Source organism: Eumetopias jubatus, unplaced genomic scaffold, assembly GCF_037043125.1.
Source record: "Eumetopias jubatus isolate StellerSeaLion01/CBP00866 unplaced genomic scaffold, mEumJub1_p1.0 scaffold_8, whole genome shotgun sequence".
Taxonomy (NCBI): Eukaryota; Metazoa; Chordata; class Mammalia; order Carnivora; family Otariidae; genus Eumetopias; species Eumetopias jubatus.
The window spans coordinates 41,034,417-41,061,469 of NW_028274814.1; the positions used below are offsets into that span (position 1 = coordinate 41,034,417).

Here is a 27,053-nt window from a genome sequence, read left to right on the forward strand (position 1 = left end):
GCCATTTTGTCACTCTCCCTCTACCCTGCTAGCACTGGTGGACATCCCCTGTGCTCCTTCCTGAGACCCTGCCTAAGCCAGTAGGACAAAAGCCCTGCCCCCACCTGCTGCCCTGTGTATGTAGCCCACATAGGGGATGTCTGAGCACCTGACTCCAGTGGCCGAGGGGGATTGTGTTTCTGGGTCATACAGGTCTGAAACAATTGGAGACAGTTCTTGGCAGACTGCCATCCCCAGGGCTCTGCACAGACAGCAGACTGATACCACCCCCAGTTATCTGATGGAAAAGGCTTATTTACTTGTCCTGGAGCTTTAGCTTGAGGGTCAGGCTTCAGGTTTGCCACACATCTAGAGACTCTGGAGGTGCTATCAGGGAACATGGGGGTACTGCCTTTGAGCTGACCTTGCTATACCCCCCAGAAATCTTGCTGGTACCTCCCAGAGAGGAGCCTCATATTTTGCAACTATCACTGAAGGCACATCTCCAGACTGCTTGTTTTGCAGGCCAGCAGGGTCTGTGATTATGATCTCATAGGAATATATATATATATATATATATATATATATATATATATATATATGCATACCTTAAAACCTGCTGCTTGAGGGTCTAGATTCCAAACAACCTGAGACCAGGTGCTGACTGAAATCCCTCCGTCTGGAAGACTGACAAATCTTGGCATACCCTCCACAACTGGGACCCACTTAGGAAAAATCGGGCATAAAGATTCAAGAGACAAACAAGAGCTAGGGCACGGTTGAACAATAAAGTTCATCTCCTACATAAGGCCACTCCTGCAAGACTGGGAGAGAGGGCTCTTTTACCTAATGCATAGAGCTGTTTCACCTAATGCATAGAAACTGACACAGAAACTCAAGCAAAATGAGGAGACAGAAGAATATGTTCCAAATGGAAGAACAAGATGAAACCCTAGGGAAAGAAACCTTTAATGAAACAGAGATGAGTAATTTACATGATAAAGATTTCAAAGTAATGGTTTTAAAGGTACTCACCAAACCTGGAAAAAGAATGGATAAGCACAGTGAGAATTTCAACAGAGAGATAGAAAATATAAGTACCAAATAGAAATAGTAGAACTGAAGAATACAATAACTGGAACTGAAGAATACACTGGAAGGTTTCAACGGCAGACTACCTGAAGCAGAAGATGGAATCAGTGAGCTGGAAGACAGGGCAGTGTAACTCACCAGAAGAAGAGCAAAAAGAAAAAAGAACTAAAAACAATGAAGGTAGCCTAAGGGGCTTATGGGACAACATCAAGTGTACTAATATTCACATTATAGGAATCCCGAAGGAGAAGAGAGAGAGAAAGGGGCAGAAAACTTAGTTGAAGAAATAATGGCTGAGAACTTCCATAACCCCGGGAGGAAACACACATCCAGATCCAGGAATCCCAGAGAGTTCCAAACAAGATGACCCCAAAGAGACCACACCAAGACATGTTATAATTAAAATGTGAAAAGTTAAGGATACAGAGAGAATCTTAAAAATAACTTGTTTGGTACAAGGCAACCCCCATAAGACCATCAGCAGATTTCTCAGCAGAAACACTGTAGGCGAGCAGGGAGTGGCATGATATATTCAAAATGCAGAAAGGAAAACACGTCCACTACCTGGGGCGCTTGGGTGGCTCAGATGGTTAAGCATTTGCCTTTGGCTAGGGTCATGATCTCAGGGTCCTGGGATCCAGCCGCATGTCAGGCTCCCTGCTCAGCGGGGAGCCTGCTTCTCCCTCTCCCTCTGCTTCTCCCCTCTGCTCATGCTTTCTCTCTCTCTCAAATGAATAAATAAAATCTTAAAGGAAAAAAAAAAGAATACTCTGCCTGGCAAGGTTATCATTCACAACTGAAAGAGAGATAAAGAGCTTTCCAAAAGCTAAAGGAGCTCATCAACACTAAACTGGCCCTCCAAGAAATATTAAAGGGGCTTTTTTAAGCTGAAAAGAAAGGGGACTAATTAGTAACACGAAAATATATGAAAGTAAAAATCTCACTGGGAAATGTAAATATTTGGTAAAAGTAGTGGACTAATCACTTGTAAAGCTAGTATGAAGGTTAAAAGATAAAAGTATTAAAATTCACCATAACTACAGTGGTTAAGGGATACATAAAATAAAGAAGATGTAAAATGTGATATTAAAAATATAAAATGTTGGGGGGGCGTAAAAATGTAGAGTTTTAGAATGCATTCAGACAACCTGCTGTCAACTTAAAATAGATTGCTATATATATGGGCTGCTATATATATATATAAGAGTGATAACATATATATATATTATATAACTATATATGATATATACGAGTCTCATGGTAACAACAAAGCAAAATCTCATAATAGATAACACAAGAGATAATGAGAAAGGAATCTGAGCACAACACTATAGAAAGTCATCAAAGCACAAGGGAAGAAACCAAGAGAAGAAGAAAGGAACAGAGAGGAAGTATAAAACAGACCAAAAAAAAAACAAAACAAAAAAAACAAAACACAACAAAATGTCAGTAAGTATATACCTTAAATTTAACATAGAATATAAATAATAGAGCTAAATTCTCCAATCAAAAGACATAGAGTGGCTGAATGGATTTAAAAAACCCAGAAGACCACTATGAGCTACCTACAAGAGACTCACTTCAAGACACATAGAGACCGAAAGTGAAGGGATGGGGAAAGATGTTTCATGTAAATAGAAATGAAAAGAAAGCAGGGGTAGCTATACTGATATCAGACCAAATAGACTTTAAAACAAGGACTGTAATAAAAGACAAAGATGGACACTATATAATGATAAAAGGGTCAGTCCAGCAAGAAGATATAACATTTGTAAATATTTTTATGCCCAACGTAGCAGCATCTAAATACACAAAGCAAGTATTAACAGACCTAAGGGGAAAAATTGACAATAATACAGTAATAGTAGGGGACTTTCATACCCCACTTACATGAATGAATAGATCATCCAGACAGAAATCAATAAAGAAACATTGCATTGGCCTTAAATGATATATTAGACCACGTGGACTTAATAGATAGGTACAGAACATTCTATCCAAAAGCAGCAGAATACACAATCTTCAGAAATGCACATAGAACATTCTCCAGGATAGATCATATGTTAGGCCACAAAACAAGTCTCAATATATTTAAGATGATTTAAATCATATCAAGCATCTTTTCCAACCACAGTGATATAAAACTAGGAATCAATTACAAGAAGACAGAAAAATCACAAATATATGGAGATTAAGCAACATGCTATTGAACAACCAATGGGTCAGTGAAGAAATCAAAGAAGAAATAAAAAAGATACCTGGAGACGAATGAAAATGGAACTACAACATACCAGAATCTATGGGATGCAGCAAAAGTAGTTCTGAGAGGCACAGTCCTAGTGATAACTGCCTACCTCAAGAAATAAGAAAAATCTCAAACAATCTAACTTTATACCTAAAGGAACTAGAAAAAGAACAAATGGAGCCCCAAATTAGTAGAAGGAAGGAAATAATAAAGATCAGACTGAAAATAAATGAAATAAAGACTAAAAAGATAGAAAAGATCAGTGAAACTAAGAGCTGGTTCTTTGAAAAGATTAGCAGAGTCGACAGACCTTTAGCTAGATTCATTAAGAAAAAAAAGAGAGGGCTCAAATAAATAAAATCAGAAATGAAAGAGGAGAAGTTACAACTGATACCAAAGAAGTACAAAGGATCATAAGTACTACTACAAACACTTATGTGCCAACAAACTGGACAATCTAGAAGAAATGGATAAGTTCCTAGAAACATACAGTCTTCCAAGACTGAATCATGAAGATGTAAAAAATCAGAATAGACTAGTAAGGAGATTGAATCGAAAACTTTCCAACAAACAAAAAGTCCAGGACCAGAAGGCTTCCCTAGTGAATTCTATCAAAAAATGTTCAAAGAAGATTTAATACCTAAAGTTTTCTCAAACTCTTCCAAAAAGTTGAAGAGAGGGAATGCTTCCAAACTCACTTTATGAGGTCAGCATTACTCTGATACGAAAACCAGACAAGGACACCACACACACACACACACACACACACACACACACACACACACACACACACACACACACACACAAATTATAGATCAATATCCCTGATGAACATAGATGAAAAATTCCTTGGCAAAAATATTAGCAAACTGAACTTAACAATACATTAAAAGCATCATATGCCAAGATCAAGTGTGATTTATTCAAGGGATGCAAGGATGTTTTAACATTTTCAAATCAGTCAGTGTGATACACCATATTAAAAGGAAAGAAAATTATGTGATCATTTCAATAGATGCAGAAAAAGCAGTTGACAAATTCAACATCCATTTATGATAAAAACTCTCAACAAAGTGGGTATAGATGTAAACATACCTCAACATGATAAAGGCCCTAAGTGACAGCTGACATTATGCTCAGTGACAAAAAACTGAAAGCTTTTCCCTTAAGATTAGGAACGAGAAAAGGATGCCTATTCTTGCCACTTTTATTCAACATAGTATTGGAAATTCTAGCCAGAGCAATGAGGCAGGAAAAAGTAATAAAAGACATCTAAATTAGAAAGGAAGATGTAAAACTCTCACTGTGTGTGGACAACATGATTTTATGTATAGAAAATCCTAGAGACTCCATCAAAAAACTGTTAGAACTAATATATGAATTTGGTAAAGTTGCAGGGTACAAAACCAATATACAAAAATCTGTTTTTTTTTATAGACTAAGAATGAACTATCAGAAAGAGAAATTAAGAAAACAATCCCATTTCAGACTGCATCAAGAAGAACAAAGTATCTAGGATTAAATTTAATCAAGGAGGTGAAAGACTTAAACACTGAAAACTATAGCATTGATGAAAGAAGTTGAAGATCTGAATAAATGGAAAGATATTTTCTGCTCATGGATTGGAAGAATTCATGTTGTTAAAATGTCCATATTTTCCAACGCCATCTACAGATTTAGTGCAATCCCTATCAGAATTCCAGTGGTATTTTTCACAGAAATAGAACAATCCTAAGATTTGTGTGGAACCATGAAAGATCCCGAATAGCCAAAGCAGTCCTGAGAAAAAGGAATAAAGCTGGAGGCATCACACTCCCTGATTTCAAACTGTACTACCAAGCTATGGTAATCAATTCAATATGGTATTGATGTAAAATAGACACATAGATCATTGTAACAGAGCAGATGGCCCAGAAATCAAACTGTATATATGGTCAATTAATTTACAACAAAGGAGGCAAGAACATGCAATAGGGACAGGACAGTCTCTTCAGTAAGTGTTGGGAAAACTGGACAGCTACATGCAAAAGAATGAAATTGGACCACTGTCTTACACCATATACAAAAATCAGCTCAAAATGGATTAAAGACTTGACTATGAGACCAGAAACCATAAAACCGCCAGAAGAAAACATAGGTAGTAAGCTCCTTGACATTGGTCTTAGTGATATCTTTTTGTATCTGAATTCAGAAGCAATGGCAACAAAAGCAAAAATAAACAAATGGGACTATATCAAACTAAAAAGCTTCTGCACAGTGAGGGAAACCATCGAGAAAATAAAAGGGCAACCTGAGAGAAGATATTTGCAAATCATGTATTTAATAAGGGGTTACTACCCAAAATACAGAAAGAACTCCTACAGCCCAATAACAAAAATACAAACAATCTGACCAAAAAATGGGCAGAGGAGCTAATAGACATTTCTCCAAAGAAGACATGCAGATAGCCAACAGGTACATGAAAAGGTGCTCAACATCTCTCGTTACTGGGGAAGTGCAAGTCAAAATCACAATGAGTTATCTATCACCTTGCACCTGTTAGAATTATCGAAAAGACAACAAATAACAAGTGTTGGCAAGGATGTGGAGAAAAGAGAATCCTTGTGTAGTGTTGGTGTAGCCACTCTGGAAAAACAGTATGGAGGTTCCTCAAAAAATTAAAAATAGAATTGCCATATGATCCAGCAATTCTACTTCTGGGTATTTATCCAAAGGAAATGACACTCATTTAGAGTGTCGTTTATATGTACCCCTATGTTCATTGCAGCATTATTTATAATAGCCAAGATGTGGAAGCAAGCTAAATATCCATCAATGGATGAATGGGTAAAGATGTGGTGTGTACATATAATGGAATAAATACTCAATAAAAAGATGAAATCTTGCCATTTGTGACAACATGGATGCTCCTCAAGAGTATTATGCTAAGTGAAATAAGCAGACAGAGAAAGAAAAATACTTTATGATTTCACTTATATCTGGAATATAACCAACAAATAACCAAACCAAACAGGTACAGAAAACAATTGGTTGCCAGAGGGGAAAGGGATTGTGAGTTGGGCGAAATGGGGGAAGGAGATCAAGAGGTACAAACTTCCGCTTATATAAAATAAGTCACAGGGATGTAATGTACAGCACGAAGACTGTAGTCAATAATAACATTGTATTGCAAAATTGAAAGCTGTTAAGAAAGTAAAGCTTAAAAGTTCCGATTGCAAGAAAAGGAATTTTTGTAAATTTGTATGGTGACAGATGGTAAATAGACTTACTGGGATGATCATTTTGCAGTGTATTCAAATGTAGAATTAATTATGTGGTACACCTGAAACTAATATAATAAATATTAGTTAATATTAATTAATAGTTAATAATAAATAAACTAATATAATTAGTTTATACATCAATAAAAAAGAAAAAACTGTTTGAATAGGGTATAAATTGCGTGCAATGCATTATTTTTTTTAAATTTTTTATTGTTATGTTAATCACCATACATTACATCATTAGTTTTTGACATAGTGTTCCATGATTCATTGTTTGTGCATAACACCCAGTGCTCCACGCAGAACGTGCCCTCTTTAATACCCATCACCAGGCTAACCCATCCCCCCAACACCCTCCCCTCTAGAACCCTCGGTTTGTTTTTCAGAGTCCATCGTCTCTCATGGTTCGTCTCCCCCTCCGACTTACTCCCCTTCATTCTTCCCCTCCTGCTATCTTCTTTTTCTTTTTTCTTAACATATGTTGCATTATTTGTTTCAGAAGTACAGATCTGTGATTCAACAGTCTTGCACAATTCACAGCGCTCACCATAGCACATACCCTCCCCAATGCCTATCACCCAGCCACCCCATCCCTCCCACCCCCCACCACTCCAGCAACACTCAGTTTGTTTCCTGAGATTAAGAATTCTTCATATCAGTGAGGTCATGTGATACATGTCTTTCTGTGATTGACTTATTTCACTCAGCATTAACACCCTCCAGTTCCATCCACGTCGTTGCAAATGGCAAGATCTCATTCCTTTTGATGGTTGCATAATATTCCATTGTGTATATATACCACATCTTCTTTATCCATTCATCTGTCGATGGACATCTTGGCTCTTTCCACAGTTTGGCTATTGTGGACATTGCTGCTGTAAACATTGGGGCATGCAATGCATTATTAAAAGAGTGATTGATTGATTTAGCCAATGTAGGGTTAGGTGAGTCCCGAACCCTTTCTGTTCTTGGCTACCGACTGTCTCCTCTGTTTTCTGCAGCTTTCCCATTCCCCCTCAGAGCTCGGTCCTGCAGTATCCCTAGCACCCAGCAGTGGGCTCTGAAGGCCAATCAGGAAGGCAGGAGGTGGCTGGAGATGTGGCCAGAGCCCTCTCTGTAGGACTCAAAGGAGAGGCCTGCCTGGACCCAGCTGAAGTCTCACTGCTTTACACTTATACCTCATGTGGAACAAGAATGATGTTCCCTCACCTTCATCATCCACCTTCCTCACTGCTTATCCAAATACCTCTGGGCGGTTTAACAAGTTCAGGTGTCCCTGTAGGAGAAGGATGGCCCTCCCCTGGGGATGCTCAGGGGACTATGCCTTGGGCTCCGAGGATGGTTCTTCAAGCCAAGAACAGCAGCTGCATCTCCAGAACATGTGTGTGACTTCCCCAGAGGGTCCACAGTCTACTGGCTGATGGCGAAGCTTGCAGCGGCTGCCACCATGCCTGGGGCTGGGCGAGCCGGGAGGTGCTTCAAGCCCGCACTTGGCCTGGACCCTGCAGGCCGAGAGGTCAGGCAGAGGGGGCCTCTCCCTCCACAGAGCTCCCCTTCTGACATTCCAGTTAAGCCTGAGGCGCATGGGAGAGCGGAGTCCTGGAGTTGGAGGACCTGAACCAGATCCAGTTTCTTCTCTCTGGAAGTACTTTTGGGACGCTGGCCTTTGGGATGCTAATACTGATTGTAGGACCTGCTTACACCGCGGAGGGGGAAGCCACAGAGTTGTCCCCAGTTCTGGGGGCGTGGCTGGCGGTCCATTTTCCTGGGCCCTCACCGCAGCTGGTTCTGGTGGTACAAGTGTTGGGCAGCGCAGGTGGAAATACTTGCTTGACTCTTTCTTTGTGGGCTGGGCTGGGGGAGCGGGCGAGGCTTCTGGGGGTGAGCCCTACCCTCACTCTGGGGCAAAGGAGAAGGGCAGGTGATTCTTTGGACTGCAGGGCCTGTCTCCTTTGGCCCGCACCCTGTAACTAAAGCATTAGATGCTGCCACATTGTAGACCAAGTGGCGTAGGGGACTGGTCCCCGCAGACCCTGCAGCCATCCCGCTCTTTGAACTCTCCAGGTTCCAGGCAGTGTTTGTGCTGCCAGAGAATGATGGCCCCACAGACTCAGGACTTCTGTAGCCTCCACGGGTGTTCTCTGATAGGCAGGGACTTTTCTGAGGGCTCCCCCCAGTCTCTGGATCTTCATTCCTTCTAAGGAGCAGAGCCCTTGATTTTCCCCTCCACTGATGCTTTGCCTGTTTTCTCATTGTCTGGCACCAGGTGGGCACTCAAATATTTTTTGAATGAATTAATACTGCATTTGAGGTAGAAAAAGAAACGTATCCCTAATCTAGCCCATTTCCCTGGACACTGAGAGCACTTGGCTTGATTTAAAACCACCCATCTTGGGCGCCTGGGTGGCTCAGATGGTTAAGTGTCTGTCTTCGAGGTCATGATCCTGGAGTCCTGGGATCAAGTCCCGCATCGGGCTCCCTGCTCCTTGGGAGGCTGCTTCTCGCTCTGCCTCTCTCTCTCCCTGTCTCTCATGAATAAATAAATAAAATCTTTAAAAAAAATAAAAAATAAATAAAACCATCCATCTTCATAAGTACCGGGGTTTGAAATGTCTCTGGGGAGGAGGCAGGACTCATAGCTCAGGAGCTCCATACTTTAGGGGCTGAGGCTCTGCCCAAGAGGCTTACGTTGCCTTTTCCTGAGGGGAGGTGGAGAGAAGGCCACTGCTTGGAAATTTCACAGATGAGGAAACTGAGGCTGGTTTCCCCAGGATCTCCAAGAGTTGAGCAGAGGAGGCTGGAGCCAGACTTCCTAGATCCTGACCCTAGATTCTATTTTATTTCACCCCCACACGCCCACACCTGCTCCCATCTTCCTCGGTTCATGCAGGGCTACCTCAGAGTTCCTGGTACCTTGTGTGTGAGGTGACCTCGCAGGGCCTGGGGGCAGCTTTGTAGGAAAAATGCACCCCAAATGGCCAGATCCATGGGGACTTGAGAGAGGCACGTGTGGGTTATTTTGGGTTTGGTGGGCCGGGCTCAGATCTCTCTGGCATTCCCGGCCGCTGGCCTCTCAGAATTGACCAGAATGGAAGGATGATAAAAATCGAGCCTCCAGGAATAGCTCAAGAATGTGTTCATTCTTAACCCCTGTAAAGAGGTGCCACCCAACCCGGAGTCTGTAGTGAAGATGGGGCTGAGGGAGGGTGCTGTTATGAGGGGTGGGGTGGAGAAGGAGAGTTAAGACAATTTCCTTTTCCTCCCCTGGGTAGGCCCAGGGGGCAAGCCCAGTGCATGGCTCAGGGCCAATCTGATATGAGCAGGATTTAGAGGCCAGAGGAATGTCCCTCCTCCCACTAGACCATCCCTGCCTCTTGTGTGTGGGGGGTGTCTCCTGGGAGCTCCCATTGGCTGGGGCAGTGGGTCTAGCTCTCTGGATCTCTGACTGCCTCTTTCTGTTTCTCTGTCCTTCTCAGACTTAGGCCAGCTTGGGGGCGGCTCTGGCCTCGGATCCTCAGGAAGGCTTACCTCTTCCTCCCTTCCCCAGAGTCAGGCCCAGAGTCACTTTTGCTCAGTGTAGAAGAGGGAGATGTGTCCTGAGCATCTACCCTATAGAAGGTCAGGGGCTCAGTGATGCCAGGAATGTGCCATCACCCCAAAGGAGCTAGGGCGGACATGTAGAGATGACCGTGTGTTGACATGCACATGCTAGAGCAGTCCATACTTCTGGCGGGGCATTTGAGGTTGTAACAGGTAGGGCAGAGGCAGTGGACAGAGCAGTCCACCAGGAGGCAGGACGCCTGGCTTGTCCTGGACCAGCCACATTGCTTTTCTAGGCCTTAGATTTTTTATTTTTTTAATCTGTAAAATGAGTCTCTGATCCCTGGCTCCTTTCTGGCTTAAGGATTATCTGATTCCAGGGTTGCAGGAAGAACTTTCTCAGATGGGTGGGATGTTTTTGTGCCTCTGCTCTTTGTTCCATATGGGGTCCAAGGGTGGGTATCTCAGCTCGTCAGCCCCATGGGGGGGGGGTGGCTGAAGGCTCAAGATGTCACAGTTGGGCCTCAAACCTCTCTTCTGTTCTCTGGACACTCCTGCTTAGGAAAACCGTAAAGTCCAATGTCAGGTTTAAAAAATCAGTTGCCCTTGTCCAGGACGAGGTGATCATGCCTTGGCCTACAAGATGAGGTCCAAGGGTTCAGAGCTTGCACCTGTCCCTGGCCAGCCTTACTGCTTCCCACTTGGAGCCACTTTGCCCCTTTTGTTTCTGTAATCCCAAATTACTGGTAGCCCCTCCTCCCTCTCCCCGCCGTGCGCCGTGCAAGTTCTCATTTCCTATTGTCCCTGCTGTGGTCTACTTGCTTGAAATGCCCCTCCCATCCTGCATTGTGTTTTCTCTTATCTGCATTGTTTTAGCAAGTTGGAAAATTTGTTCAGCCTTCATGTCTTCGAGCATTTTTCTGCTCCCCCCCTTTTCTCTTTCTGCAATTCTGCAATTTCTCTAACTACAATTCTAATTGCAGTTACGTGTGCATTAGCCTCTTGGTTATTGTCCTACAGGTTGCTGATGCTCTATTAATTTTTTTCAGTCTTTGTTCTTTGTGCGCTTCGTCTGAGATAGTTTTCAGTTGTTACGTCTTCAAGTACAATGCTGTTTTCTTCATTCTAATCTGATGTTAATGCTTCCATCCAGCGTCTTTTTCATTCCAGATACTATCATCTTCACCTCTAGAAGTTAGATTTGAGTCTTTTTTACATCTTTCATATCTCTTCTCATCATTTGTATGTTTCCCTCTACATTCTTGAGCAGATGGAACATACTTACAATCTCTGTTTTTCTACCCTCATCTGCTGGTTTTGTTATCTGTATCGTTTTTGGGTCTGTTGTATTAACTGATGTTTTTCCTGGTGATGGGTCATATTTTTCTGTTTCTTTGCCTGCCTACTAATTTTCGATTGGATGCCAGACATTGTGAACTTAATGTTGCTGGATTTTGTTATATTCCTTTAGATAGTATTGGACTTTATTCTGGCATGCATTTGAATTGCTCAGGATCAGTTTAATATTTGAGGCTTGTCTTTAAGCTTTGTTAGGGTGGATCTAGAGCAGCCTTTAGTCTAGGGCTAATTTAGCTTCACTATTAAGGCATCACCCTTCTGAGGACTCTGCCCAGTACCCTGTGTATAGTGGGGGCTCTCCACTCTCGAAAGGGGAATGTGACCACTTTGTGCTTCTGTGTGTGCTCTTATCGCTTGCCATTGATTCTCTTCCCAGTCTTGTGGAGCTTCACTCCACACGTGTGCGGATTAGCCAGAGAGCCAAGGGGACCCCTCTGCATATCTCTAGAGTACCCTCTCTGTGCAGCTCTTCCTTTCTACTGTTCCACCTTCAATTCCAGCTCTGTGAACTCTGTCCTGAGCTTGGTGAGACCACTGGACTCCATTTGGATTCCTCCTCCTGTGCAGCTGTGTGCAAGCCGCCTCCAGGCAGTCAGCTGGGCAGTCGGAGGACTCACTCTTTCGGTTCCTTCTTCTCAAGGATTACAGTCCTGTGCTGCCTGTTGTCCCACATCTGAAGGAGTTGTTCCATGTATTCTGTTCGGTTTTCTAGCTGTTTAAAGTGGGAGTGTAGAGCCAGTCCCTGTTACTTCACCATGGCTGTAAACCGAAGTCCAACATTATTGGAAGACTTACCTCAGGCATCACTTCCCTCCCCACTGGGGAAGGTGCCTCTAGTCAGCTGTCCTGCAAGACCCCACAAGCAGCATATTCTTTTCCTTATAATTTTGTCTGGGCTTGTTTGTTATCTAAGTAGGCTGTCTCCTGGAACACAAAGATGAGATGGCATTTTTTTGTTGTTGTTGTTATCAAAGAAAATATAGTATTTCCCTTGTGCCTAGTCAGTGCCTGGCATCTAGTAGGCAGCCCGTGTTTGTTGACTGAATGAATGAGAAATGAAAGAAGCTGTATGCTAGCCATGTCATGTGGTTGCTAAGAAGAACAGTGGGTGTGGAGTTCAGACTCTCTGCTGTGTGGAGCTTACACCACATCTGCAGCACTGGGTTTTGTTAATTCTGGCTGGGACACTGGCAGATCTGAATTCATCCAGACAAGGGTGACTAAGATGCTGGAAACTACACCGCATGGGAATTGGATGAAAGCTTTGGGGAAGTTCATCTTGTCTGGAAATTGTTTTTATGGAGTGTTAAGGGGGACACAATAATCGTTTTCTAACATATGTGGGATTGATGTGGAAGTGGGCTTAAACATGTTACATCCTATGGCTTCAGAGGGCCAAACCTAGGACCCATGGGGAGGGGATTCCAGGAGATCAGATTTGGATCCAGTTCCGGGAAGAACTTTCTAGAGCCATCCAGCAGACGAATGGGCTATCTTGGGAGGTAGTGAGTTCTTCATCACTTCTGAGATTTAAGCAAAAACTGATATGAATCAGGGATTTTGTGTTTGGGATTGTAAGATTAGATCTAATGTTGTGTGAGATCATCTCTAAGATGCTTTTCTACGCAGTGATTCTAAATCTTACTTCTCCCTTTGAACCCCATGATTCATCCTTTCTTGCAACTCCGAATCCCCAGCACACACACACACACACCACACCCCTGAATATGTGCTCCTTACTACTGTTTGGTGAAACTCCTCACACTCCTTCATCCTTGCCTAAAGTGGCCTTGCCTAAAGTGGCCTTGCGGACTAGCTGCTCACTCTGCTGATCTCCATTGTTTCGATTTCAGCCTGCTTGGCACTCCATCGATGGGCTGGCTTCTTATGTCAGTGCCTTGTCCCATTGTCTTCTGTATCTGGAGACACAGTGCCTTTGAGACAGCGGATGACTCTGGCTAGGCCGTTGTTCTCCCCCCTGCCCACAGAGCAAAGCCTGGCCGCCTTGCTGCAGCCATTCTCCATGCTCATGAGTGTTGCTCTCAACTGACCTGGCCACTCTTGACCTGTTCATTGACTTGCTTCCCTGAGATTGTGTCTCTTCCCCCGTGGAGCCTCTCTCCTCCCTGGACCGAAAGCTCCCAGGGAGGTGTCACTCCACTGAGTCTAGGATTGAATACCTTGCCCACTGTGGAGGCCATTTAGTAGTGGCCGTGGCAGATTTCTCAAGAGAATCTTCAAGCATCTGCCTTTTCCCATTTTTGAGGTGGCCTCTAGGGAGCTCCAAATATGATTCCAGCCCCAGAAGGAAGGGTGAGTCTGCAGCTCAGTGGCTGGAGGGGAGCGTAGGGGGCCGACTGAGACGGGACCAAAAGCCCCTCATTGTTTCTGCGGCAGTCAGCTGTGCCCAGGGGGTAAGTTCCAGCCGGGTAGACTGTGGGGCAAGGGCTTTATGGGAAGCAGGCCTGAGATGAGAACTCTTCCTGGCAGCCGAGTGCCCTGGCCTGACCCCAAGTGGCCTTGAGCTCCTGAGAACCTCCCTCCCACTGTGCCACTCTTCCTTCAGCTTGCTGGGCCGCATGTGGTCATGGACATGAGGCACACTCTTGAGCTTGGACTTGGGTTCTATGAGCCTCTTAGCCTTGGTCAGACAAGTTTGACATGGAGAAGCCTTGTTTCTTCCTCAGCAGATGGGAAGAACAGTGGCTCCACTGGGAAGCTGGGGATGGGTTCATTTGCACGACTAATGTTCGAGGCTCCTGATCCCAGAGCAGCTTTTCACTGTCCTGGACGGTGTGGGCTTAGCCTCAGTTGCAAAAACTGCTTGCAAATGGAGAGTCCTACCCCTTGCAAATGGAGAGTCCTATCTCCCATCGGAACAAAGGGAACGTTATCTGGAAACTGATCTGCCTTGGGGGCTAGAGCCCAACTGCATTTGGGCTCACACGGTCAGCGCCCCCACTGGAAAGGGAGCTCCGGGAGAGAAGGCACGTAGCTCTCTGGGTTTGCTCTATACTATTAAGGCCAGCAGGGAGAGAGCAATTGGCACAAAATAGGCACTCGACACTTGACAACTGAATGAAAGCATCCCAGAGGAAGGAGGCCCAGCATTTAGGCAGCCGGGACCGTGGGGCACCTGCCCTGTGCCATTTCACAGGTGAGGCAGAAGTGCAGCAGGGAAGGAGCGTGCCTAGTCCCTCGCTGTTGGCTGGGAAACTTAAGTGTTCGGTCTCCCCACCGCCTGCTTGTTCCATTGGAGGGCTGCCAAAACAATAATAAAAACAATGTTATAGGGGCGCCTGGGTGGCTCAGTCGTTGAGTGTCTGCCTTCGGCTCGGGTCGTGATCCCGGGGTCCTGGGATCGAGTCCCGCAGCGGGCTCCTTGCTCAGCCAGGAGCCTGCTTCTCCCTCTGCCTGCTGCTCTGCCTGCTTGTGCTCTCTCTCTCTCTCTGTCAGATAAATGAATGGAATCTTAAAAACAACAACAACAACAATGATATAATTACAGCTAATATTGACAGAGTGTGTTCTGTCGTGATGGGTAGTATTTTGGCCTAATTCTTGAAATGCATTCACTGAAACGAGGTTTCCTGAACTTGTTCACCCTTCCCCGTGGCCTTCTGCCCCAGTTCCCTAGTGTCTGCCCTAGAGCACACTTGCCCTTGATATGAAGATAATAAAAATATATTTACTATTTTTGTCAGTGTCAGGCGTGGTAGCTATTGGCTGCATGCTGTTTTAGGTCAACTAATATTTTGTTCAGGGTGTCTATATTGGTGGTCTTTCTGGTCTCTTTGTGGTTACCAGTATGCAGTTTACTTCTCTGTGCGTCGGCTGGTCATCTGTTGAGCACCTGCCACGTGTAAGCAGGTCTTGGGCACCAGGGGATCAGTGGGGAGTAGTACTTGGTGCGCCCGCCTGGCTGAGGACCTCAGAGCTGACCTAGCTGTTCCCTCGGGGCAGGAACTGGGTGTGCGCATCCCTCTCTGTCAGTCTCCTCTTAGCACTCAGGGCCCCCTGCCCTGGCACTGAAAGTTGGCCTGGGGGAGACCACTGGAGGAACATCCTGGGGTCTTCCATTTCTGTAGGGCGCCCCACTATGAAAGCACCAGGACACATTCCCAGGTGTCATCTTACTGTCATTTCCCCCCGACAATGGCCTTGAGAAGTGGCTAGCATGAGGATTGTTTTTTTTTCAGAGGAGGCCACTGAGCCTCAAAGGACTGAGAGCTTGTAAGTGGGGGCTGAGGACTTGTGATTCCAACCCTGGCCTTGGCTTGCCTCACCCTTAAGTGTTCTGAGACTCTCATCCCACAAATGTTTGAGGGACTCCTGTGGGCCAGACACTGTTCAGGCCCTGGGGATGCAGAAGTGAAGGAAAATCCCTGTCCTCAAGAGCTTATGTTTTGATGGAGGAAATAGAGAATAAACAAATAACTTAAGCTCTGTATTATACTGGGTGGTGACAAATGCTGTGGAGAAGAGTGAAATAGGGAAGGTGGTGGAGGAGAGGGCAGGGGTCAGGGATTATGGCTTAAACAGGGTACTTAGGGAAGGCCTTACCGAGGAGGTGAATTTCATCAGAGATGGAAGAAGGTGATGGAGCCCATCCTGAAGATATCTGAGGGAGGTGCATCCCATGGCAGAAGGAACAGGATATGCAAAGGCCCTGAGGTAGGAGTATGTGAGGCTTGTTCAAGCCCGTACAGCTGGAGTGAAGTGAGCAAGGGAAAGGTCATGGTACTCAGATCGCGTAGGGCCTTGAAAGGCTTTTTGAGGACTTTAGCTTGTATGGTGGTGAGGTGGGAGCCAGTGGGGGGAATTTGATCAAGGAGAGACAGACCTGCCTTATATTTCAAAAGGACCACTGGCTGTTATGTTGAGAATCGACTGAGACTATGCAGCAGCAGGAACAGTAATAAGTGCTTATTTGAGTACCCGGCATGGTTGAGTTCAATCCTCCCCACAACTCTATCTCCGTCTTCCTTAGGAGGAAACCCAGCCTCAGCTGGTAGAGCTGGCTGTCAGTTTAGGACGATCTGAATCCAAAGTCTGTGTTCTTCACTGTTGTCCAGTTTTCAGTGGCATAGGGACAGAATGTTTAGGATGACGGTGAACAATGTCCGGGCGTGACGGTCAGGCTGACCCTGTGCCCATTCTTTGGCTGCTCTCAGGTGTTTAGTGGGCCACCCAGAAGAGGGAGGGGGGCAGGCTCTCTCCTTGAACTCTCGTGAGTGGAGGCCGGGGCAAATTGCTTCCAGATGAGGGAAGGCAACTTGGGGAGTGGAATTTGTGCCCTGTCTCGACAGCGGCTTCTCAGGGCCCGAGAGGGCTCTGTGTCTTTGTGTTTGGCATATTAGACAAGCCCTGTACTTAGAGACCTGGAATTTTTGCTACCGACTGGGGCTCGGCGCCCTGAGGCAGGTGGGCGGGAGGCCGCTGCATATGGTCTTCCTCTCCCTGGAGCCCGGGCCTCCCTCTCTTTCGGAGTGAAGTCTGGGCCAAAGTGCCCTGTATTTTATGTCCCACCTTTTCTTCCAAGTAGCTTAGATCACTTGCAGAATGTCACTTCCATAATCCTCTTATTTATTGCTCCCGAAGGAAGTAGGAAGATTTTTCCTTGTCTTTAAACAAAAGTGCTGGGGTGCTGGCTGGCTCAGTCTGTAGAGCATGTGACTCTTGATCTTGGGTGCGTGAGTTCGAGCCTCTCATTGGGGGTTGAGTTTACTTAATAATAATAATAAAAGTGCTGCAGGGTAGAAAATTGGGGTCAGGGAGTGAGGCTGGAGTGGAGTGAGGGAGGGGACCTGGAGGCCTGGGCCCAGGCCTGGGTGCAGCTTGCCTGGAGTGGGCGGGGGTGGGGGGTGGGGGGAGAGCCGAGCTGAGGTGGGAAATGGGCTTCTGGACTTGGGGGTTGTTCCTTTTACCTTTACCGTGCGCTTTGGTGCCTGAGTTTGTAGGAGGTGGGGCTGACCTGGGACTTCCCGCCCTTACCTAGTGCGCAGTCTCAAGGAGCTGATGCGGCCCTGGCGGTGCCAAGTGAGGGAGATTCTTAAAAAGAGGTACTGGAGGACGCAGCGCAGCTGGAGCTGATGCATCCCCCCCCCCACCTTGAATACATTACCACCCGCAGCGCCAGACCTCAGCAGCGGGCCCCAGGGAGGAGGGCACATTGTTCTGCAGGGTAGAAAAGGACCATTTGGAGAAGGAAAGGCTCCTTCTTGGCTGCTCAGATCCCAGCGGGTTACCAGCCACAGAGGCAAAGCAAACAGGCCCCTGACTTTGTTTCTGTTTCAGAAACCTCACTGCTGCCGACATGCCACCGCTGTGGAACACGACATCATCACGGGGCTGTGGGAATCCAGTGAGACTCGGGCGCCAGCCACCTCCTGCCGTGGGCATGGGGGAGGGGGCGCCCAGTGTGGGGGCTCTATCTAGAAAGTTGCCCCCATCAGTTTGGGTTGAGTGGGGGAGGGGCCAGATGTTACTCGGCTGTGGCCGGTCCTCTTGCCCTCTCATCATCCAGCAAGTGAAAATCCACATGAAGACCCAAGGGCGCCAGGCAGGACTGTGAAGGGTGGGAGGTGGCCTGGAAACTTGGATTGCATTCCCAGCCGGTTTGGCTGACCAACCAGGTGATGAGGGCCTTCTTTCTCCTCTCGGGGCCCCTGGGATCTTTCTGAGCCTGATAGCTCCGGCTTTCACAGGTGGGGGTGAGGAGACACGGTCCAAGCACAGAGACCCTCCCTGCCCCTGCCCAGCCCCCAGATGCCAGGTACCCTTCATCCAGGCCCTTTGCGTGTTCATTGTTAGGTCGGGCTTCCCCTTTCTGTTAGGGCACTGGCTTCACGGTGGTCTGTCCCTGTTCTTCATGCTCAGATTGGTTGTATTTTATTAACTTGTATATCATCTTCCCGAAAAGAGCGTTCAAACGAACCCAAATACCTGGTAATATCAACTGATGTTACTCGGGCATGGGCTCGTTTGTCCCTGACTTGCGTCTCCCCTGTTGGCTAGGACTCTTGGCTGTGGTCAGCCAATTGATGGTTCGTGATGGGTCCCCAAGGCTTTGCACATGTTCCTGCTGCCTGAAACAACACTGTGCTAGACGTCCTTCCCTTAGCCTTGAGGATTCAGTGTAGATGTCCCTTCCCTCCACTAAGTGTCCTCTGCCTCCCCTTTGCTGAGGGCGCCTTTCTTATGGAACCCCGCGGCACCTTGTGCGGAAGCTTTCCAGAGGAACCAGACAGTCTCTAGCTTCAAGCCTAGTGGGATAGACAGCGAGGAATTTGCCCTTTGTACAGGAAGTGCAGTGGACCACGTAAGAGGTGCTCTGTAAATGTTTGTTGGCCTTACAGAGCTGAAAAGGCGTTCATTCTGTACTCCCACTTTATTGCTGTTTGGTTTGGTATAGAAATTCTAGGCCAGGGATTTTTGTGTGTGCAAAACATTGCTGAATTTTCTTTTCGGTTCCAGGGTTACTGTCCAGAAGTTTAATGCCATTCCCATTTTTTAAAAAGATTTTATTTATTTGAGAGAGAGAGGAAGCGGGAGCGTGAGTGAGCGGGGTGAGGGGAGGGGCAGAAGGAGAGGGAGAGAGAATCTCAAGCAGACTCCCTACTCAGGGCAGAGCCCGACCCCACGACCCTGAGATCATGACCTGAGCTGACACCAAGAGTCAGACGCTCAACCAGCTGAGCCATCCAGGCGCCCCGGTACCATTCCCATTTTGATCCTTTGTAGGTAACAAAGGATTTTTCTCTCTGGAGTTGCTAGTGTCCTCTGTGAAAGTCTTCTTTGCCTGGTAGTGCAGAACATCACAAGTGACATGCCTGAGTGCAGATACACGATCATCTGGGGCACTTGGGGACCTTTCAGTCTTGAAACATATCCAGTTCTGGGAAACTTTCTGGAATTACTTCATTGATGATTTCCTCCTGCTGTTTTCTTTCTTCTTTCCTCTGGAGCTCCTGGAATTTAGACACTGAATCTCCTGGATTGGTCCTGAAATTTATTCTCTTTCTCTTTCCTACTCTTACCCCTTTCTGGGAAATTTCTTCAGCTTTATCATCTGGGCTTCTATTGGGGTTTTCATGTTAATTAGCATATTTTTAATTTTTAAGAGTTCTTCTGTTTTCTAAATATATATATATATATTTTAAATAGCATCCTGTTTTAGTTTCGTCGATGCAATCTCACCTCTCTTATTTCTCTGATGCTATTAATGATAGTTATATTTTGGAGGGAAGGATTCTCCCTTGCTGTTCCCTGGAAAGTGTGTGTGTGTGCCTTTCCTCTGTCTTTACTGTGATGGGCTTTCTCCAGAAGTCTGGTGACCCTTGGTAGTCTGCTTACATCTGCGTGGGGCATTACGTTCTGTGTGTTTGTATGTGGTGGGGGGGTCTTGTGGACTCTGGGCCTCGAGTAGGGTGACCTGGTGGGCCTGTTTCACTTAGGAACCGGTAAATTAGCATCTGAGATGTTTTCTCTCGAGCTGTTCAGATTCCCTAGAGGAGAATCTTCTACTAGTCTACCTCGAAAGTGTAAGGCTGACCCCCTGTGCCAGGAACCTGATGGGGAAGTGGGATTTCTGTCTTTTGTACTTCAGCTTAGCCATTTCCAACGTGGTGCCCAGCATTTCCCTGGGCTCAGTTTCCCCAGTCCGCAGACCTTCCGCTTTGCCCTCTCCAAAGAGTAAACCCCTGGGGTGGGAGTGATGCTGACCTGCTTGAGAGAAGTCGGGGAGGAGGTCAGGGGCTAGGGACTCTTTCTCAGGCCGACTTGTAGTCACGCCTCCCTGGCGCTGCCAGTCCTCGTGCTTTAGGATTCAGCGCTCCCAGGTTTCTGAAGTTAACGAGCCCTGTCCTTGTGCCCTCCAGTCTCTAAAATCCTGTGGCTATCCTCTCCCCTTCTGCTATCTTGAAATCGTGGGTTTGGGTTTATGCCTTCAAAAGTCTCTTCACTCTTTCAGGGAGGTGTGGGGCCATGCACGTGTTTTCCCTGAGAGCCGTTGCCAAGACTAGTTGGTGTGCGTAGTTGCCCTTACGTGTTGTTTTTCCACACGCCGGCGGGTGTGTTTCTTCAGGCTTTGTGGGAAAGGGGTGATGGATCCTTTTCTTCCATATGCTCCTTGCTGAAGCCCCAGCACCTGGACCCGGGTGAGTTACACACGAGAGGCTCCGCAGTCGCTGGCTGAGCGAGCGAGGGAACAAATGAATGAATCGCAAAGCGACTTGGAAACAAAAACGGAAACAGAACTACAATTCACCCCGGTTCAAACTGTTCTGAAATGCAAGCCACTTAATGTAACTCTACACCTGTTAAATATAAAACTGTTTAGCAGAGTTTATGGCTTGTGGTGGGGACACGGTGGACTACTCTGTCAGCTTGGTTTCTTTTCTCTGGCTGCGGTGAGCATGTGTCACCCCTATAATTGTTGAAGGGGAATTGAACGAGGAAGAATAGGAATGCATCTCGTTTAGAATGTGGGCCTGGGTGCATCGGAGCAGAGGTACGGTCTATGGCTTTTGCAACCTTTCAAGGTCACTCTGCCGCCTTGGACCTTGGCGTCTTGCTCTGTAAAGCGAGGGGCCGGATGGGACACATCGAAGGTCCCCAAGTGCCAGTCCTGTGACTCCACTATGTCCTCTCCTGCTCGAATCATGATAGCATAGGTCTCTTGTGGAAAAGAACTGCCCCTACCTCCTCCCCCCCCCTTTTTTTTGACATAGAATGCCTTTCGTCTGCCCGTGTGCTCATCTGAATCCTTTCAGTCCTTCAGAACAGAATCTGGGCTCACGTCCTTTGTGAACAGTCCTCAGCTGCTCCAGGACAGGCCCGACTCCCTGTCCGCAGCAGACTTTGCTGTTCAGTTTACGGTCGGGCAGAAAGGAAAGAGCATAGACCTTGGAGCTGGATGGTGCCAAGTTGAATGTTAATTCTCTTGCTTACTAACCCTGTGACCTTGGACGGCTTACCTGGTGTCCCTGAGCTTTAGTGTCCCCCTCTTCCCAAAGGGAATTTGTAGCGAAAGCTGTCTCATGGGGTTTACGTGAGCATTAAATGGGATACGTATTTAAAAGGCCTCCGTTAACACGTGACACAAAATAGACCCATAACACAAGACGGTGAGGACAACAGTAATGATCAACCTTTACGCGCAATACCTTATTTACTCACAAAGTAGGTACTTTCATTGTTTTTATTTTTCAAATGAGGGGACGGAGCCATAAAGAAATAACTTGTCCAAGGTCACAAACCAAGGACATGGACCCTTTAGTGTTTTTTTGTGTTTGTCTTCGCACTTACTCCACAAATACTGATTTGGGAGCTGACTCCATGTTGGGTCTCGGTACTGGGAATGCAGTGGGGAAGCAACAAAGTTCCTGCCCTCATAAAGCTTGTCTTCTCTTGGCAGGGTGGGTCGGCGAGCAAATACTTGTGTAACAGGCAGAGTCGAGTGCGGTGGTGCAAACAAAGCGTGGCTGGGGCCTGCGGGAGGGCGGCAGGCGCGAGGTGTTTCTTGTCAGGTGGTAGGGAGAGCTCTAGAGATGTCACGAAGTCGAGGGAGCAGTCCGCTGTGGGATCTGGGGAAGCACATTGCAGGCATTGGGGACGGGAGTGCAACTCTGGGTAGCCAAGCAGAGGATTGGGCTTGTTTCCTCAACTCCCTGTTTCCTCTTTTAAGTCCCAGATTGCCCCGTTTTCCTGTTTTGTGTCCTGTATGATACTGGATAAAGAAAGTGAGGGGCACTTTCTTAGATGATCAAGAAATATTTTTCTGTTGATTAGTACTCCCACCTGTGTCTACTTAGATCATCGGGCACAGGGACTGTACATAGTCACCACTCTTGGGTGGTTCTCAGTGCCCTTCCCACAGTCTCCAGGGGAGTGCAGACTTGGGAGCACCGCTGCCCTGCAAGGCCTGCCCTCTACTCCGTACTGCAGCCTTGGTGGCCTTTGAGCCCTTCACTAGGCCACATGCTCCCCTGCCCCAGGGCCTTTGTGCATGTGGCTCCCATCTGTTCCTTCAGGGCTCTGTCAGGTCTGCTTGTGGGGAAGCCTTCTGTGATCTCTGGCCCAGGTCAGTCTCTTTGTTCTGGGTTCTCATAGATCTGTAGGTTCTTTCCTTCCAAGCGTTCTTCTATTTTGTTTTATTTTTAATTTTTTAGTTTTTTTATGTATTTTATTTATTTGAGAGAGAGAGGGAGAGTGAGCGGGGCGGGGGAGGGGGGTGGGGTGGAGAGGGAGGGAGGGAGGGAGGGGGAAGCAGGCTCCCTGTGAGCAGGGAGCCTGATGTGGAGCTCCATCCAAAGACCCTGGGATCATGACCTGAGCCGAAGGCAGACGCTTAACGACTGAGCCACCCAGGCGCCTCTTCCTCTCCATTTATAACTGTATACTCACCTGTGTGGTCCTCAGACCCTGAATGTCTTTCTCCCTGGGCCATAAACTCCAGGAGACAGAGGCCCGGGCTTCTGTTGCTCATCCCTTGTCCTCCCCTGCATCTCTAGCATCTGGCACAGGCGTTGGCAAATATTATCCGTAAAGGACCTGATAATAAATATTTTAGGCTTTGCAGACTGTCCGGTCTCTGTTGTGACCACTCAGCTCTGCCCTTGCAGCACAGAAGTGGCCATAGACAATGTGTACACAAATGAGTGTGGCTGGGTTCCAATAAAATTTATTTATGGACACCAAAATTGGAATTTCATATAATTTCCACATGTCATGAAATATTATTCTGCTTTTGATTTTTTCCAACCTTATTTTATAAAGAGAAACCATCTTAGTTTGCAGGCTGTGTAGGCAGTGGGCTGGATTTGGCCTGCAGCCTGTCGTTTATTGACCTTTGATGTAGAGCAGTGCATGACTTAGAGTAGGTTCTCAGTAAGTATTTGTTGAACAAGTAGATGGCATCTTGGACAGGGTAAGAGGCAATGAGTTTATGAGCTGCTGCCTTCCCTTGATTTGCTCCATAATCTGTATCCCTTGTCAGATTCCCTGTGGTCTGTTAAAATCGAAGGCGATAGCCTACTGATTTTTCTTTTAAAAACTACTTTATTAAGATATAATTTATATACCATAAAATTCACCCATTTAAAGTGAACGATTCAGTGGTTTTTAGCATGTTCTCAGCTGTGTGACTATCATCACTATGAATCTGAGAACATTTCAGCCACTGTCCAAGAAACGCCATGCCCACCGACAGTCATTCCCATCCCCCCAAACAGGCCCACTAACGTATTTTTTTTGCCTTTGTAGATTTGCCTAGTCTGGACATTTCATATAAATGGAATCCTATCATAGGGGGCCTTTTATGACTGGTTTTGCCCTTGGCATGGCTTTTTCGAGGTTCATCCTTGTTGTAGCATGTGTAAGTCTGAATAATAGTCCATTGCATGGACGTATCACATTTTGGTTGTCCGTATTCATTCATTCCTCAGTTGACAGACATTTGAGTTGTTTCCACCTTTTAGATTGTTATGACCAATGCTGTTCTGAACGTTCATGCACAGTTTTTTTGTGTGAACATGTGTTTTCGTTTCTCTGGGGCAAATACGTTGAAGTGGAACTGCTGGGTCATACGGTAACTGTGTGTTAAGCCTCTTGTGGAGCTGCCAGACTCTTCTCCAAAGCGGCCGCGCCATCTTGCACCCCAGCGAGCAGTGTGTGAGGGTTCCAGTTTCTCCACAGCCTCGAAGACAACTCTTTATTTTATTTTAATTTTTTGACTGACTCGCCTACTGCTTGTCTTTTTGATTGGCCACTTCGTTCTTCAGTGGCCGCAGCTGTGGTTGTGAGATAGTGGGCTGAATTGGACACCTGGATACGTTTTGTTACTTTCTTTGGTAAGAGTGGTGTCCGCCTCTTGGAGTGTATTTGGACAGCAAAGCCCAAAGCCCGTTAGCGACATGCTCGCTGCATTTGGCCACGGCCCGCTGACTCTAACAGGTCTCCGAAGACGGAGGCAGCTGCCTGAGCGAGCAGTGCGGTGGATGAGGCAGGACCCGGGCCCTGGGGCTCAGAATGCGGGGCATAGCCTGCTTCTGCTGCTGCCCAGAGGCTTGACCTGGGCAAGGTGCTTGGTCTCTGCAGATCTCAGTCTTGTCCTTGGTAAGAGGACAGGCATGCATTCTCCTCTCATTCAGCAGATCTTTTCTGGGCACCTCCTCTGTGGCAGGCATAGCACATTCCTCTCCAGGGTTATGGCAAAGACCAAACGAGGTCAGGTGTGAAGTGCTGAGCACACATGAGAACAGGACAAAACCAGTCGACAGAGCCTGCCCTTCCCGCGACCACCCTGCTCCTCACTGTGTGTAACCGTCGTAAGGGAACGATAGATGCTCAGAGGAGGAAGCGTCCTCAGGGCTTCTCCTGCTCATGCATGGCTTGCATTGGACTCCAGCCCAGTCGCTAGCTTCTGCTTGGACGTTTCCGGTGACGAGCAGTCCCTCTGATGGCTGGGCAGCCCTGGTTTTCAGATCTGCCTCTCTGGAGCCATCCCTTGGCCTCGTCTCTGCTGGCTGAGCCCGAGAGAGTGAGCCTGCTCCTTCGTCCACATGACAACCCGGGAGTATTTGACAACAGCTACCCCCTCCATCTCTTCTCCAGTTCCACCAGCTGTCTCCCAGATAGCTTCATTGCGAGACCCTGCCGCCTTTGGATGCGCTCCAGCTTGTTGTTTGTTGTTTCCCGGACTCAGCCCGAGCCTTCCCCGTTGGAGATAAACACAGACCGAGTGCCCGAATGAGTTGTAAGTCTCCGAGGGTGACAAGTCTTCACCTTTACCAGCAGGACGGTTTTATGGAGGAAAGTGCTCAAGAAGGAAAGATAACTTCATTCAAGATTATGGAAAAAATAAAATTCCAGCGAAAGCCTGTGCATTCTCCCCGCTCCCGCTCTTTCCATGCTTGGTCTGAGAAGGCAGCGCAGACCCCCCTCCTGGTCGTCACAGGGGTGAGCTGCTCTGCTGAAAGGGTTTGTGATTGAGAGTTTGAGGGTTCCCCACTGTCACCGCCTGGCCTGGTGGGGCAGAGCTGTTGATACATTTCTTGGGCTCAGTTTTATAAGCTGCTGGAGGGAGATGGTGACAAGCAGCCCACTAATAAAAGCACTTTAGCAAAAACAACACGAGGAGGGGAGAGGACTCAGAGCTCCATCATTTGTCTGTCTGATTTTTGTGTCCTAGGGCCTCGCTCTTCTTTTGGTGGGAGAAATCCAAATGTGTTTAGCAGTTCCTCTGCTGCTGCCCTTGGGGTAAAAACCTCATAGCTTTTGTAATCAGGAGTAGTCTAGAAACCCACAACAGGCCCAGCTCTGCCCCGAGGCAGGAACGGTGACGGAACACACATTTTAGGCCTTCCCCACTTCCTTAGCCTGAGTTTTCGAAAGCCCATGCCTAACTTTTTTTTTTTTTTCCTGCGCTCCAGGCTGATTTACATAACTTTATTCTTCTGTGGTTAGTTACTCATTCAGAAATTCCCCTGTCCATCTGTTCTGGGATTCTGAGTCAGTGGGAACAGAATATCACGGTGAATTCTGGCCCCTGCCTCCCTACCTCCTCTCTGCCTGGAGGCAGAAGGCAGAGGCCAAGGACCAGGACATCTGTGCGGAGTCCAGTTGAAGGAGCTCCTTGGGAGCCAGTTGCTACAGGTACTGGAACCTCGGGGCCTGAGAGCTTGCCTCCAAGCTGTCCCCTCAGGGCTTAAGAGGTGAGATGCGACCTAGAGGTGAGAGGCAGCAAGCATAGGGAATGGCTGAGGCCCATCTCCTGGTTCGGATCCCAGCCCCGGCGCTCCCTGCTGTGGCCCTGGGCAAGTTCTTTTAAGACCCTTTCTCACCTGTGAAATGGAGATACTAAAGGACCTGCTTCACAAGGTTATTGTGACAGGATATGAAATGAGTTAATGTGTGTGAAGCATCTAGAACCTGCCTGGCACATGGGAAGCCCCGTGCAGCTGTTAGCGGTGGTGAGGAGGATGGTGGGGAGGATTTCTGTCCTTCCTGTTGAATTACCTGATCCATCTTTTTTCTTAATGGAACAAAGATACCGAACGTGTATTTATTGACAGATATGGGAAAACTTTGGTGTGAGCTCAGCCTCATGGCATTCCCTCTCAGATTCCTTTGTGCTCCCTCCCTCCCGCTCCTGACCAGCGTTTTCACCACTCCAGCCTCCACATGAGAACTGGCCCTGGGCTGATCGCCCAGTAGCAGCAATTTCATGTCCCTGCCTCTGTTTCCTTATCTGTAACCTGTGGAAAAGCATTTACCCCTCCCTCTTCTTCCTCCCAGTGCCCTCCAGAGATGGGAAGAGGCACCAGGCACCATCTGTTGAGCATGACGGACAGGTTCCAAAGACAGAACTTTGGTGGATGGTATGGGAGAGCTGGAGGGCCCAGGGCCCAGGGCTCAGGGGACTGTCACCCTGCCCTCAGGAACTCTGGGCCATGGTCTGGAGCGGGGTGGCCATGATGCTGAGCACCCTCCTTGGGATACTGTGAGCACATCCTTGTCCCTTGGCTTACATCACCACAGAAAATGTAGGTCAGATGTTTCGAAAGTCAGTCACA

At 47.1% G+C, this 27,053-nt stretch overlaps 1 protein-coding gene across 4 annotated transcripts in view; it reads left to right on the top strand.

Moving 5' to 3' along the window:
• The window catches only part of TSPAN9 (tetraspanin 9), a 194,533-nt gene that overhangs the window by 13,494 nt on the left and 153,986 nt on the right, over positions 1-27,053 (top strand). The window contains exon 1 of one of the 4 annotated variants that reach the window (XM_028121156.2): positions 25,145-25,234. The exons of the other annotated variants lie outside the window; for them this stretch is intronic. The gene's annotated coding sequence lies outside the window, so the exon portion shown is untranslated. Of the gene's footprint in view, positions 1-25,144; positions 25,235-27,053 lie in introns of those variants that run through there. 4 annotated transcript variants of the gene reach the window in all.